This window comes from Bombus impatiens, unplaced genomic scaffold (genome assembly GCF_000188095.3).
Source record: "Bombus impatiens unplaced genomic scaffold, BIMP_2.2 scf_0064, whole genome shotgun sequence".
In the NCBI taxonomy this organism is placed as follows: Eukaryota; Metazoa; Arthropoda; class Insecta; order Hymenoptera; family Apidae; genus Bombus; species Bombus impatiens.
In genome coordinates, this window is record NT_176483.1 from 37,797 (window position 1) to 54,700 (window position 16,904).

The 16,904-nt window shown below is 37.1% G+C and overlaps 1 protein-coding gene across 1 annotated transcript in view; it reads left to right on the top strand.

Moving 5' to 3' along the window:
* Positions 1-2,062: 2,062 nt before the first annotated feature.
* LOC100742007 (ras-GEF domain-containing family member 1B-like) overlaps positions 2,063-16,904 on the top strand; it is a 241,605-nt gene continuing 226,763 nt past the window's right edge. Inside the window, exon 1 of the mRNA XM_024372422.2 lies at positions 2,063-2,580. The gene's annotated coding sequence lies outside the window, so the exon portion shown is untranslated. The remainder of the gene's footprint in view (positions 2,581-16,904) is intronic.

Genomic DNA, 16,904 nt, shown 5'->3' on the forward strand with positions numbered 1-16,904 from the left:
TCTTTTTTGCCAAAATATCTCTGTTATGTCTCTACAATTACATACTTTCTTCCGTTAGAAGTGATTTTATTTTATTTTAAATAAAATGGAAAATGTCTTGAGAGATATGTCGTATGAATGTAGTGAAATAGTGGGAGTAATGGTCAGACACCATAGCTGTGACTCACATGATGAAATTTCCATTACATGCCAACAATAATTACGTGCAAATAATGAAAAAGGTTTGTCTAATGTAATAAAATATCGTAGAGAGTGTGCGATAAGAACTCTAAAAATCTGAGAATTGGGAAACTATTTTTGAATAATTAAATATGTCTTGAACATTGAGATTAGAATGACTAGTATCTATAGTAGAATACGAGTATAACAATCAGACCACCGAATTACATCGCGTATATGGGTTATCTTACTTTAACTTTGAATCATACAACTCCGCTTAATTAAATGTTTATTATTTATCACAAAGCTCACGCTCCCCTCTCGTAACTTATACCAACGTTGAAATTAATTTGTAGCAAATTAACACATTGCATAAATATCCCTTTAATCTGTCTGTTGCATCTGTTTTGTAGAAATTCTGCTTTCACGTTGACCGTTTTGTACATAAACCTGGAGGAAAGATAACCGTAAGCGTTTAATATATCGCGAGGTACATCAAGGCAGGAAATAAATAACTCAGTATCATCTGGTTGTATTTTTACGCTCGTAAAGAAAATCTGCTTGAAAAATGTTCCCTCGTATTTACGCTCTATTCTTTGTTTAGTGATTTAGTAATCTTCATTTTACATGAGACTATTCGAAGAGGCGTGCAGTAGTCCGAAGAAATATTTTGTGGTCGATTAGTCCAAAAAGACGAGCTACCATTTATTATTACTATTACACAAATAAAACATAAGAAAAGAAAGTTAATTTCTCTTTTGAACTTATCAGAGTTACAGTAAGATTTGATTTTTCATGAAATACCGAAGCAACGAATTCTTATTAAATGAGATTTTAGGAACCGTCAAATGAAAGTCCTGTAATTCTTCTCTAACTTTATGAAACCATTTTAGCCGAATGATATATTTATACCGTATAAAATGGAAAGATATTACAGGTATATATTGCAAAACCAATATTGGTATTTTTAAAATTAATATTTCAAAGGATAATGCATCTCACGAAACACGAGGTTCTACACCTTTTTATTGTTTCACTTCGAACATACAGAATTCAGCGTTACATCGTTAAAACTTTAGTCAATTTAAAATTGGTTCGCAAATATTCGAAACACCATCGTTTTCCATGAAAAAATAATTACTGTTCATTACGGTCAGGCGGTTGAGCGCGAATTTATTTTCGCAAAACTTCGATCGTTAAAAATTTCACATATACGCGTAACGCGATTATTCTAAATTTCAGAAAGATATTATTTATTCCACTTGCTATCACCTATTCAAAATCCATGTCGATTCAATATCATTTCCCAAAATTACGTTTCTTCTCCACACTGCTCGTCTTTTAAACTTCCTTTCCTCCGTTAAATACACGTCACAAACTTACAGTAATATCGCAGCACGACATCTTTCTCGAACAATTTCTCCTAAACACACTCTTTAAACGGGAGATACGTTAACGAGCTCGATGGCAACCGATCCGCCGTAACAAGCGTAAAAACGCTTTGTCGCTGGAGAATTCGTTCGCGGGTCGTCGCGCTTTAATTGAACCCATCGCGAATTCACAACTGCATAAAGTGGAATAACCCGTCTGTTCAAAAAATGATATCCCCTTGTGCCCCTCTTCTTATCTTTCCTGTCATCTATCTCTTACTCTTTCGTCGTTACACGAACGTATCGCGTTTTTCGCGAATTTCGTGCATTTCCGGCGGCAAAAGGAAGCCCGCGAGGCTGAACCTAGCGAGTCGCGCGAGACGTCGACACAAGCGAATCGAGAGAAACGCGGAGAAACAGAGAAAGGGAGACACAGGGATGGTTATACGCGCGCAGGAGCGTAACGCAAGCGCGCTGGGCCACATCCCCGTTACCGAGGGTGCCACCCCGCTGATCGAGGCCTGCCAGCCGAGAGACGCTCAGTCCCGTCTCGCTCTCCTCCGGAGGAAACCGGAAATAGTTAGCCGCTCAGCCGTACTGGCGGGAAAGTCGATGTTCTCGCGATCAGTTTCGATCTTTTCCACGCCTTCGTCGTGTTATTTAGGCAAATTCGATTGATCGATTCGTGCGCAACGAGGGAGATGGCGGTTTTGATCGTTACGTGGTGAATTTGTATTCACGTAAGTGAATTTGTTTGCAAGCAGGCCGTACAGTGGTGCGACAGTTTCGTCAGTGAATTGTGGTTGCGCTCAGCAACGATACAGTGGTCACTCTTGTCACAGGTTAGAGGAGGTTTCTACAGTTTTCGCTTGAAAACAAGTGTTGCATAGTGGTTCGCGATTGTTACCGGCGAGTTTCCTTTAGTCTGTGGTGATAATAGGAAGATCGTGAGGCCGCGTGATAAAGCGCAGAAAGGAGCTACGAAGAAGCTTGGTCACGGCCGAGATTCGCGAATTAATTACGCGCAGGCACGAATTCGCCGAGTGTCGTGGTAAGTGGTGGAATATTCTTGTCGAACCATGGCAGGAATACACTTTCCGAGTTCTCCTTTTCGGTGAATTTTTCCTGAATTATACGAATACAGGCTGATTCGCGACGTTGAACGAACCGAGGATAAACGAAGGGCTTATAGAAAAGATAAAAATATAAAAATTATGCTCATTAGCAGACGCATACGAGTTACGAAATTACGACATTGTATCCATCGATGATTTTTTGATAGATCCTCGGTGAATCGTTTGAGAATAGGCTGAGTTGCGATTTTAAACGGATGAACGAATCGAGTATATCTCAGAGGGAAGATAATGGGATAGAAAATGCAAAATTGCGAAGTTGTATTCATCGATGGTTTTTCTGTGCATCTCTGATGAATTCTTTGAAAACGTACCGATTCGGATGAATGAATTGAGAACAAGCTTAGAGAAAAGATTAAAATATACAAATTACGAAGTTTCGTAAAGTGAAATTACAAAGTTATACCTATTAATAGTTTCTTCTTGTTTTCTCAACGCTGTTTGGTAATTTCAAATGAATGGACGAATCGAGAACTACTAAAAATCTTATGAAACAGATTAAAGCATACAAATTAATCAATAGATCGAATTAATGAATTTTATGGGATGAAATTGTATCTATCAACGTCTCTGCTTTAACAAAGAATTTTAGTCGTAATTTTATACGGAGAAATGTATCGCGTATCTTCGCGAGACTCTCTTTTGTTTCTATAGTATCGAATTTTCACTGATAGCCAGGACAGCTACTGATCTGACGAACACGAAATCATCGTTTTTCCAGCCACGAATTCTCGGCAAAGTGTTGCAATTACGCCGGGTTAAATTAGTAAGTTGCGGTATTCGAACTACGCAGCGGAGTTAATTAACTGAGTGGCAGGCTCAGCGAGAAAAATCATTCTGGTTGGCTGAGTGGCGCGCGGAGAGAAAATTCCTGGGACGAAAATTCGAACGTTTCGTTTTGCCGAATGGAACGCGTTTCGTTTCTCCGGTCCACGTGAAAATTTCTCGAGGAACGCTGAATGCCTCCACGATATGAGTTTTATTTTGCTCACGAAGAAATTTCACGCGTTTCACGCCATTGTAACGTTCGTTCTCTTGGCGTTCGTTTTATCTGGCTCGGGTATAATCTAATATGAAAATTTCATCATGAGAAGCTTTTTCGACAATTTTTCCTGGCCAGCACAATGAGAAAAAGGCACGAAAGTTCGTTCCGTCCTTTCGTTTAAAGGGAAGAAAAAAGAAATCTATCGACTTCCAGTTCGAGATATCTTTCGCTTTGGATCGGGACTCTTCCTTTTTCTTGCGGGGACACCGTCGTTTCCGTCCTCGGCTCCAGAACTCGATAAACTTTGCCCGATTCAGTTTCGCAACGCGTTTCACTGTGCTTCTTATCGTCCGCTGTTTCTTCCACCCATCTGTTTTCTTCGCCTGTGAAAATTCCGTTTTTCCTTGATTTCCCATTGTTGGGATCTGTGTCCGCTGGCTTGGAAAATGTTCAGCAGAACTAACCCAATATTATATCAAGCCACTGATTATCAAGTTTAATATAGATAATTTCAATCGATTTAATATAACCTAATATATATAATACGATATTGAATTACGAAAATTCGTGTTATACTTGATTATAGTGGAACATACATTTCTAGAGAATAGTAAATGCGAAAAATATGTTTCGGTTGGAAGTTGATGAGAAAATGGATGGAAATAATAATCGGATCGGTTCGAGAATTATTACGGCACAGGAATTCTCATTAAGTAGAAAATTTTATTTTATTGAAAGTATAAAGCGATGGGGGATCATTTTGGCCATGGTTAATTAACCTTGGCGAGATTGTGTTGTACAGTGTGCACAGTGGACATAGTGTAATGCTGTGCGTTGTCATCCGTTTTAGACCGATACGAGTGAATCTGAATGTTACACGAATAACGTGTTTACTAGACAAAGAGAAAATAATAGAAGATTAAATATTCGTTTCCATCAGAAATGAAATCAAACGTTCGTGTCTACTATGAAACTTTAGCGAAATGCTCGATATTATAAACTTTACTGATTGGATGACAACGATTAATACTTTTACAGGTAACCAAAGTACTCTAGGATTATCCAAAAGGTATATAAATAAGTTTGAAGCTTTAAATTTTAAACTTTCGCATAAATTTCCGAATATCTTTCTAAAGTATTCGAAAAATGAAAACCTATACAATTTACCAAGAGGTAAAAATATCTTCGTATTTCATCTTATTATCAAATGAAATTAAATCTTAAAGTTATTTATCGCGTATCTTTCAAATGATCTTCGCTTACTATAAAAAAAGAAATAAAGACGAGAAGCTCATCGTGAAGTCAATTTCGATCCAGCAGAAATATTCGCCAGTTTGAATTTCCAAAGCAATTTTTCACAAACGCATCGTGGACGTATCATGTGTTTAGTAAATTTTAAGTAAGTCGAGATAGGAATTGATCGTTGCAATAATCGCAAGAAAATACGAGGTAATAAAGGTAAAATAACAAAATGTGGACGATAGGAGGAAAATAATAAGGAGGGAATGGTGTATAATTCCAGACCAGCGAGGCTGCTCCAGATATTAGTTTTAATGTCGCGTCTCTTCATTCGTTAAAAGTACCGTTCTTCGTTAGAGATTCACGAGCTCTTTAATTCCATTCCTTTTCCCTTCTTTCATAGGAAAAAAAGTTCAGGGCCGGTAAGGTTGCAATTATAATGATACTTGTAACCTTAAAGGTAAACCGTACTCGATTTATCATGTAATCCATCGTGCGCTCCACGCTGTACCCGACACTATTTCCCAAAGCGTCCCTTTGTGCGGCTTGTCATCTTTTACCGTTTGATATTCAAACGAGGCCAACGAGCTTAAAGGGTTCGGTAAACTTGTAGCTCTGGTATAATTAAATGTTACGTGTCATCGAAAAGTTGGACAGTTTAACGACAAAGGAGCGAAGATTTGTGTACGGTATAGACGAAAATTACGCAAAAATTTTGTTATTTATAAATGAAAATTGCGTTCATGAAAAAGAGATTGATTTTTGGAGAAGGCGTGTGAATTATTTGGAAATTGACGCTGATGTGTGATACAGTCGCTATATTTTAAATGACATATGATTTTGATAATTGTCCAAATAGTGTTTCATTTTTCCTGAAAAACTTGCTTCAGTCACTTTTGACATAAATGTGCAATATGTCGTTCACTGTACCTTCTCCTTACTCGACGCTCGATCATCTGACCCAGCATGTACTTGGAAAACACCTTGATCTTTTCATTACCCATTGTCTCACAATTATCTTCCAAGTGGTAGCAAAGTGACACGGTATCCCGTCATCCTGTCTCCGGAAGTCGACGTTTCGTCACGGAACTCGGTGATTCCATTAACCTTACTCTGCGCGTTTCCGTGGCGCGAACGAGAGCACCACGATATCGGAGATCGTTTCGTCGAGATAGCAGCGATAATAAACGACGAGTGGGAAGGGATTGGATGAAATAGTCGCGGAGAATCCGCGGGAAGGACGAGAGGGAGAGAGAGAGAGAGAGAGAGAGATAGAGAAGTGGGAGTAAGGGTAGAGGGTTGGCGTCAACTTAATACTCGAGAAACCTCGAGGGGCGAAGAGTTAGTCCTGCTTGAAATGCAGCCTGCGCCTGTCGCAGAACAAACCCCCTTTTCACCCCTTCTAACCCCATTCCTATCCCCTAAGCAAGCCCTGCAGGAAACACAGGCTGTAGCACGAAAGGGTTGCTGCTTTCCCCGTCGAATCTTATTTATCTTCTTCGTTCTTTTCATGCTCCCTGTTCCTCCCATTCTCCAGTCAGTCGCAAGCAACGTTTGTCACCCTTCCAAGCCTTTCTCCTTTAGCCTTTTAAGGGTCGGAGGTTGGGATGCACGGGCTGAACGGTGGATCAGTTTCGATTTGGATGTTCTACAACAGGGTTTTGTATTCGAGCTGGATTGATAGGGGATCGAGGGTTCGTGAAGCTGTTGCGTGGCTGGTTTTGTTCTTGTATTTCCAAGTTTATTCTATTTTTTAGCACTTGAGGTTTCTTCGTCGCAGACTAATAGAGCGTGGACGTTTGTTCATTTATAGGGAACCGAACGTTGGAGAAGAAGATCTTGAGTTCTGGTTGCATCGATAGTCAATTGAGAGTTCGCAAAAGTGTTGCATGGTTTTTCGTTGGTTTGGTCCTTATGTTTGAAATAAATTTATTTTATCGTAATGTTTTGGGATTTGTTTAGTAAAGATTGGTAAAGTGCGGATATTTAGGCCACTGTGAATTAATATTTCGCTACTGTGTCGTAATAATCTGAATAATTTTAAGTGTTTCGATTTTGCTATACTTAGATACTCGCAATATTTTAGAAACAAATTTTTAACGCAGAAGAAACTATATTCAAAAGTTTCTACAGGAATATATTGCCCGGTTGTTACCAATTTGTTTAATGGCTTCGAAATATAACATTTAACATAATCTAACTTTTCAAATGTATAATTTCCCCGCGTTCGTTTCACTCTCTTTCCTCGTTAGAAAGAACAATGAGTCACGCTAGGCTTCGTTTTCATCGAAATAGTTTGGTACTCTTCGCTCGAACGTTATGTTATTGGCAATATTTAAAGATATCACGTCCAGCTCTCGAACGTTCCCATAACACCTCCACTTTTCCTCCAGTGTAACGTCGCGTGAGAAGCGAACTATGATATGTGGCGAACTTTACGTAACTCAGAAACTTTACATAAATCTATATAACTCTTTTCCATCACAGTTGAAAAGAACATGTAGTATCGGGGAAAAGGGCCTAAGAAACATCAAGTTAACCATGAACAATGTCGCGAGAGCCGAGGCGCCGTCGGGTCCATCAATGTGTCGTCGGTCTTTTCAATTGTATAGTTTTGTAGAAAAGGCCTACGTGACCCTGGCAACGAGCCTCTGCGGAACACGTATGTGGTGGGCCTAGGAAAAGACAAAGGGACGCTAGAACGGCTAAAATGTTAGTTGAGAAGTAGCAGTGTGAGTCGAGAAGTCAGGGAGTGTAAATGGAGGAGTCGGAGAGTATGAGTCGGGAAGTTGAGAGCCGAGTATGATAATAAGACGTTCGACGATATTGTAATCAGTTTTTTGTATTGAGTATTACTTGCTAAACTAAACTTAACTCCAAATAAAACATCATTACTTGTCCTTATTCTAAGACCCATATAAGTTACCACAAACATATGCATAAAATGATTTCACGATGCATTCCACAAATATAATGTATAATGTATAATGGAAGAATTGGCTCGTAAAAATCATAAAAATCATATAAAGACTAACACGCTATTTAAACATGTCGATATTCTATTCTAAAATACTTGGCTAATGGAGAAAAAAATTACTATTATCGATTAGCTCTAATGGATTTTCGCTGTAAGTACTTCGAAAGGATACAAGAAAAAAGATACAACAAGTAAAGGGATAAACGTCGAAAGAAAAAAACGAAATTTCAGATATTGACTGCACTACACTGGTACAAGTCGTAGCAGGATTTAAAGGCGAGTTAATTATCACTGATAAATACTCTTTAATTGCTTTGTTCGTTGACTTAATACCAGATTGAAAATGCAGCGGTTTCATGTATCTTTGCGAAATTACTTTGTATTTCAATATTTGTATCGTTCTATGGCTGACCCGGAAATTGTAAAACGGGCCAACGTTTCGACTTTAACGAGTATCAATTTATATTCGAGGGTGTTGCGAAAACGAGACCTCGCGAGATTTTCGTATCGTTGCGTGTCGCGGCTCAAATTGGAGCGAAATTACTATCGCCACATAGCTGAATTTAATTGTCGGCTGTGTTAGAATTTAAGGATAAACGTGGTTCCACTACTTTAAAACTAAACGAAACCATGTATCGGTTTTGTAAATGGAAACATAAACTTTTACTTAATACTTTGGCATATCTATAAGATCAGTGCTTTCTTGTGCATACACTGGTGCGAGTAAAGTTTGTGACCATTAGCTCGTATTTTTTTTTTTTTTTAATATGCACAAATGCGCAAGAAGTTACTCTTATCGTCTTATCAAGCAAATGAAACAAGATTTACAGAGCTACAAACATCTGACTTCCAAATTACTTAATATCGCTGAAAGTTCATTTATCAAACTTCTGTTTCCTTCTAAGAAATTTTTAAGCTCCGAGTCTTTAAAATTGAATAAGAGAAAATATAGTATATTCCATAGATATCTACTCTGAAACGCAATAGTTGAAGGGAGATCCTTCTAAAAGGATTGTTAGAAAATATTTTTATTGCGAGAAAGAATTACGTAAAATGTTTTGCGATAAAGAATAAAAATGATAGAAAAATTAATTTATATCTCTCAGTACAAAAACCACCTGCAGTACAGAACGAAACGTAACAAAGTCGGAACTGAATGATCTTAACAATGGAAATTCAAAAGCAAAACAGCAAAACGTTGCAATTATAACGTTACATACATCTTCCGTTGCGGGCAATTAAACGAGACCAATTCTCTCCTTGCCTGTGTAAGTGCAAAACTCTCGAGAAGCCACGGTTTATATCATTTAAAACCACCTCTTTATTTTCGACCGAACATTAACCGTTTAATGGTATTACAGAGTGCATCGTGTAACACCTTTATCGCATTATCTCTAATTCTCTCGTTGGTTTCTAATCGTTGCAGAACAGAACTCCATTTAAAGACGAGTGAGTAATTCGCAGCTGCTTCTTGAACGCGACCCCGATCGGCGCGATTTGTTTAAGGCGCTCGTTCGAGCTTAACGAGTATCGATTGCCACTCGAGAGATAATGGAATGTTGAAATTTATTGTGTCTGTGCCGGATCAGGAGAAACAACCGAAACTTCTAATTGCTGGAAATTAACACTGAGACTACCAGCCTATAAATAGAGTACGGATTGGTGTACATCAATGGGAAATTTTTGGAAAAAAATCTCTGAACTGGTCGTTCTTAATCTCGTGGATATATAATTTAGAATTCGTATTTTTGATATACTATATTCCAATCGTATCGCGGTATTATATTTTTACAATTTATTTCTATGCGACCAAAGAACATAGCGTATCATAGAAAATTATGTTTGTTAACGATTGAAACATACAATTTTTGCCAAAGATCAAAATGAAAAACGTATGGAAAAGTACACGATGGATATAAACGAAGAAGAAATATTTCGATATTATTAAAGTATGTTAATTAACGAGAGACTACTATTCGAAACAATACTACAAGAGTACGATCTGTTAAAGTTTTCAAACAATGAGCAGTGATGTATTTATTAGATTATAATAATATTTAAAGGGAAAATTTAAAACGAATATGGTCGATGTAACTCAAAAATGATTCAAAAGTTTTAAGAAGTAGAGCCTTTCGACTTATCAATATCCAACAGAAATCGTAATTCATATCATTTTCTTGCCTTCTCAATGTTTAAGCAATGGTTAAACAAATTTGGTGGTGTTTGTCAAATAACAAAACCTTAACTTCATCCTTTCAATAACTTCTCCCTCTCGATAGCTAACGAGCATCTTTCTTCGCGGAACTTTGCAAGAAGATAGAGGAGCTGTCTACCCAGTTTATAGACCAACTGCAAAACAATCGACTATAACTCGATGTCGTCGCAACGAAACGTTTCACGTTCATGACAATTAAAATAATCGTTCTGAAGGGAGAAGCTTAAGGGACGCTCGCCTTTAATCCGCGGAGACGAGTTCAACAATTATAGAATTTCTCTGGCTAATTCCTTATTATTTCCTCAACTATCAATGAGCAATTATATCATTTGAATTCCGAGAACTTCCGATAATGAACGCGTTCCCCTTAGCCGCGTCGGAATTTTATCGTGTTTCTATAGAAAACGTCCCTCCGCAGTTCGTTCTTCCATTCAAGTCACCGAGACAAGTCGTAAACATCCATGAATAATTCCGGTTTAAAAGGCGATCGAGTCTTGTCTCCATGACCAATTTCATTCTTTACTTTGTCCGCGACTTACCAATCTGAGAAACGAACTGAAATTTGAAGGAATTGCGCAAAAGGCGGGATTAACGCGTCAAATTTGCATAAATTCAACGTTATTGAAAAATACCAATGTTATTTCGTTAAGAAACAAGAAGAGGAGTAGTAGTCAGAATAATAAATACTTCGTAGAATTCCACCAGAAAAATAAACTTCATTATGAAAAGAAGAGGTATTTATAAACCTTAAAACGTTTCTAAAAAGAAGTTACACTGAAAATTAACTCGACGACAATTGCAAATATAAAAATTGGTAAAATATCAGTAAAATATCATCGATTTCGAAATATTTCTCGAAAAAATCACGTTGAAGATTAAATTGGCAAAAATTCAAATCATAAAACTTAAAGATCGGTATGAAATATCGTCGACTTTAAAATACTTCGTCGAAAGTCAAATTAAAGATTATTGTAACTAGACTGATTGAAATATCGCTAAAATACTACAGATTCTAAAATATATTTGAAATGATCGTATTTCATTTTAAAGAAACATCTGCCTTTTCCCCGGTAAAAATATTCTCAGGCGCCTTTGCAATGCTAGCTATGATAGTATTACTTTCGCACGATCCTATCGATTTTATTCGTACGAGTTCCGAGTTTCTAATCCATTAACTCGTCACCGCGAAACGACAAAGATTTCCCAGTTCGACGCCGGAAGAGAAGTCGAAGTGACACGATTTCCGAGAAGAAACGACGGGATTTCGTGGGTCGGAGTCGTGGAGGCCACGAGGGTGTTCGAGTCGACGTTCGCCTTCGACGATTTGTTCCCGATTTACGCTATGGAACACGAGGATGCCGTAGAAAATTTGCATCCTCACGAAGAGCCAATCACCTCCCGACCCTGTGCACGGGTGTCAGCGAGGCCGCGTAAAATCAGCTCCGCTTTACGACCTCGTTTAAACGTTCGCTGCTGGATCCAGACGCGATTTTGAATAAATTAACGCTGACACACAATCCGCAGGAGCCATCATCTCGAAGGTTCTCGCGTTCTACCAGTTTTCTCGTTTCACGACTTGTCATAGTTCGAGCGACTGTAGTTCGATAATTGACACAATATTCAAATTCTTCGAATCAGAACTGACAATTATATTTCCAGTTTCCAGTATAACTTCTCCTACAACCGAACCAATTCTATAGCCACATCGATTCTTAATTCATATTTTATCTATTAAAAACGCACAGCGAGCATAGTGACGGTATTACACAATAAAAATGTATTATCTTCGCGCTTCAGGCTTCGCTGTCGAAAGTGTCCAGCAAATTTCTCTCGCCACGTAATGTCCTTATGCAATCACATAAATATTGTACAACGTCTTTTCTATGTTTATTCTCTGTACCGTTTGTTTCCATTTCACATGTACCCTGCATTGAAATTGATTTACGAATCCTTTCTGTCATCTCTGAAAGCGAATCGCGGCTTTAAACCTTTCGACGTCTCCTTCCTCTTTACTTCGCCAATCCTGTTACCAGCAACCCCGCCGCGTTTCCAAGGAATTTACGTTACAATAATAATCGAGGCCGTCAAATGTTTAAACGCAACGCGACGTAACCAATGAGTAAAAGTTAATAACGCATTTAGTTGTTTCCATCGTGGCTGAATGGAACTCAATTTTCGTCGATATTCTTTGGAAGCGCGCGCTGACGCTTGAAATTTGAATAATGCTTTTACTGCTGGAAGCAAGTCGCTGGTAGGTGTGTATTGTGTACGTACGCCTGGATCCGCCCTTAGTTTGCAACGTTTTACGTAACTTGCCGGAAATATTCCATAGCGAAAAGTTTCCTCTCGCGTGTACGCAGAAAATAAGCGAATAATTCTCGGTGTAACTTATGCCGCGGCACTCGCGTCTTCTCAAGTGCAAAAATTCCTTTTAGAATTTCAATAACGGCCGGAGCGAGGGCGCGGTCTGGTCTTAGCGCGAGTTTCAAAGAGAGCGATTTGCCTGGCTCGCTCTTCCACGATATCGTTCTAAGGTTTTGTATATCCTCGCGAGGAAACGTTGACACGAGAATGCATGCACCTGCGATCATCCAATCGTTTGCGATTGTGAATGGCGTCGATCAAGCGATCGTAACTTAAAGCTCCGCGTGAATCGATGGTTTTGCACGTGGGTGATAAAAATTTAGTGATTGTAAAGGTAAAATGATTTTTATTAGGATTTTTGTTAGGAAAAAAGAGTGTACGCTATTGGTAAAAACTGTTGGGTTACTTTCTTGCCTGTGAATTACGTCTTACGGTATTAATATATACATTTATAATATGAACATATAAAATTGATATTTTGTTTGAAAATTCCATGTGGAATAGGTCATCCTAGGTTTCATAACTAATTTGTAAGTAGAGAAATAATTAATTTTAGCTTTCAGAGTTCTCACGAGATGAAACTACCGTCATCGGTGTCGGTCTATATTTGAATAAAATGAAAGTATGTTGTACAAATGTAATCTTCTAACAATTTAACAACAATTTAATATTTCATTTTAGGATAAATGTGCCTTTTACTTTAGTGCATTCCTATGTGGTTATAAGTTATTAAATTTTTATATACTACACTTCTGATACTTTGTGCGTCACATAAAATAAATTTATATTAACTAATTCCGTTTAATTATTTTTCGCCTGCCTTTGCATATATTTTCACATGATATGAATTTGTAGATATCAAATTTGCTGGATAAGCTGACAAATGGTATATTATTTTAGAAGATATAATGCAATTAGGAGAACTACAGGGATTCTCTGCTAGTCCAAGTTATTACATTACCTTCCATTATTTAAATTATTCCTGTATATACTCTGTTTTATTAAAGTCACGTGTATTTAGACTCTATGGAATACTTACCTAAATTATACAATAGTTAAACCAACAATGATATCGTTTATAATTTAAAATTATGATATTTCAAAATTCCTGTCTTCTAATTCGAACGTGCGTAAATTGAGATTAAAAGTGTTTTAAATCGCACATATTTCTACATCGTATAAATCCTAATATCAAAATTGAAGAATCAGGAAATTCCCGCGTCGTAATATAAAAATTAGAAAATTCTCATAATCGAATTTGAAATCCTGCAATTTTACATATTATTACGTATTGGATAATCTAGAAATTCACAAGTACCTAGGTTAAAAATTTACGTAAGTATATCCGCAAAAATTTTGTTCGCATTTTATTGTTCATTTGTTATTCACGTTTCTCTATCTGTAGCTGCGGTGTAACATAAATTCATCGATAATGTCGGTACACGTACCAATTTTCTGAGGGATTTTCGTGTTCGATGAACAGGAGAGAACCGAGGCGCCTTTAATGAAATATATATTCGTTGGCGATAATATCTCGCTTGTAATTCATCGTCGCTTTACTTAACCCGAGCGCTAACTGTGACCATCCTAATGAATATTTGATTTCAATTGAATTCCTTTAGAGATGGCGGCGGCAATTTACGCGATGGTATTATTAGCAGCTTGTAATCACGTTGTAAATTGAATAATGCCACGAACCAATATTCCCGTTGAAGTTACCGTAGGAACAATGTTATAGATGAAGTTCATAAATTAGTTCGTGACAGCTTGTTTTCGTCATAAGAACAACCCTGTTTCGCACCGATCTGATGCACACACGTTAAAATCGATTAATACGTCATGTCGTACTACAGCATGCTGTTACTCTATTAATTATAATGTTACAAAAATGTCTTTCCTTAACACGGAATACGTTTCCGATATTCGCCGAATATCGCACTTCCGTCATCTGGTGTTAATCGTGACACGTTTCTAACTTTGAGATTGAATAAATGGTGAATGCGTGGATGAAATTTATAGTACAGATAACAATATTGTTTTACGTTATAATTTGGATTCCCGTGGATTTAAAACTTCGATGATGCAGAAAATACAAATTCGTATGTATAGTTGTTATAATATTTTTATACTTGTAACGGGAATGTTAAATGTTCAAATTATATATAAAAGTTATAGTTGATTTATGCACGAAAATATGAATTTTCATTCGATTTCGCTGGATTCTCGGTATAAAATAATGGTATAAAATAATTTGTGCAGTACTTAACCGAAGCAGAAACACGTTTCTCTTTCTTGTCTCTGTTTTTTTTTTTTTTTTTAATTTGGCTTTTACGTTTTAAAAACTTGTTAAAAATTTTACAGAAATCGGATCCATGGTATTTTTACACATAATTTTTATCATCGAAAAAGCAATTTGAGTCGTATAATCTGATTCCACGATTTTCTATGGATTTGTTGAGATGCTTTTATTTTCGTTTTTAATGTGCCACTGTAATCCCCGATACATCCTTTTCATTTTGTTCTTCTAAATGTATTTTGAAAAACGTTTAAATTTTATACCAGTCCTTTATACGCACGTGTACAATCACCAGATTATAATCCGCTTATAACACGTTAGCATAGAAAAATAATTGTACACTTAATTGCATTGAAATCATGGGATAAAAATGATTTTCTACAAAAATGATTGAAACGCTATTTTTATAGTTATATTATCTACAATTATAACTTTCCACATATCATAGCACAAAGAAATACAAAAATGTACCGACATATCCTAAAAACCATAATCTTCGTAAAAGTGTAATATTCAATAATTCCTCAAACTTCAAACTTTCCATTATTTACAACCTAACCAAAATTTTAAAAAAGAGAAGAACGTACACGACCTTCTTTTAAACTAAATTCCAGCTCGCATATTTACTATAAATCATTTTTCACGATTATATTACACATAGAGATACAAAAATATACTAACAATATATATTCTGTGAAAACTGCAATCTTGTTAAACCCTAACATCCCATAAGCCTTAAATCTTCAAACTTCTTTGATCTTTTCGTCATTCATAAAACAACCAAAAAACTACACGAACCTCTTTCGAATCAGATTACAACGGGACATCCCCAAAGTGCCACTAGTGCCACTATGTCTCAAGAAAAGAAGGTTTTATCTTGAAACCACGTACCTACTGTGAACCGAATCAAGCCGAGTCTGGCGTAGAAAAGTGTAGACGCGTTGGCCACGCAACTAAGTTATGCCGAGCATTTCGTCGATGATAGATGGGGATTCCGTGCAACCGGCTTCCCGCCAGGAAACTTTTCCCTGGAGGGCGGTGGGCTATTATCGGCATAAAGGTTACTGGTTCCAGCGTGAGTTCGTCGTCGTCGTCGTCGTCGTTCCACTGTGTCGAGCTATGGGGTGGACGTTAAAAAAGCGTAACGTTTACGACGGGGATCGATCGTTAAGGCGTTCTGCTCAGGGAGCTTAATTAAAAGCACGGCATGGCAGCCTGTGCCTTCGTGGTCTGGTACGACGATACACTCGCTGCACTTCGCTGTTTCCTCTGCTCTACTGGTGAAACGCCATTTTCGCGATAAACGTAATGAATTAACGACCGATGGAGGCCGTCGTCGGTTGATCGGTGGGCTAATTAATTGCGTTTACGCTTTGTCGTCGACGAAGATGACGTCTTCTAAATTTTCGCGAAACTTTGCCGTACGTATAATGGCTTTTACGTTGATACTTAAAACGTGTATCGTCAGCTGCCTGAGAATATTATTGTAAATATATATTTTAGCGAATGCGAGTGGAAAAATGGAATTTGTACAGTGATCTGTTTCAACTGCTGAATATTATCATGATTATTATTTACCTTGGATATTTTATACGTTGTTGCGTATTATGCGTATCGCGCGTATTTACAGAAATACCAGAGATACGGATCTTCAAAGTATTCAGAAATATTTGCAGTCGGAGATATTTATGAGAATGGAGACAATTTTTTTGATTATTATTATTGCAAGATATGTATAATAAACCGCTGATATTTATGCATTTACGAGAAACGTTAATTTACGGGTATGTAGAGAATACGCGTAATATCAAAAATATCCGAGAAATTTAAATTGAAATACTCGTTATAATATCTAAAAGATACAATAAATCTGCTGTTACTAGAGAGTGCAGACTTTCATGCACTTGTAGGAGATTTCAAGGTGTAAAAATATCCAGTATGATATGCAAAAATATATAAAACATCTAAGATAAAGTATTTTTCATGATACTTAGTGGGTGAAATAAACCTTTATTCGTATTATATTGTAGGATTTTTTTATTTATTTAGAATGGATGAAACAGGAAACGATGGTTATTTAACGTGAACTAAATGCAGCAATGTGCCATAACTAAGACAATTAAATTGTTAATCTACAACTTTCGTCACCACGGTTCTAACGTTCTC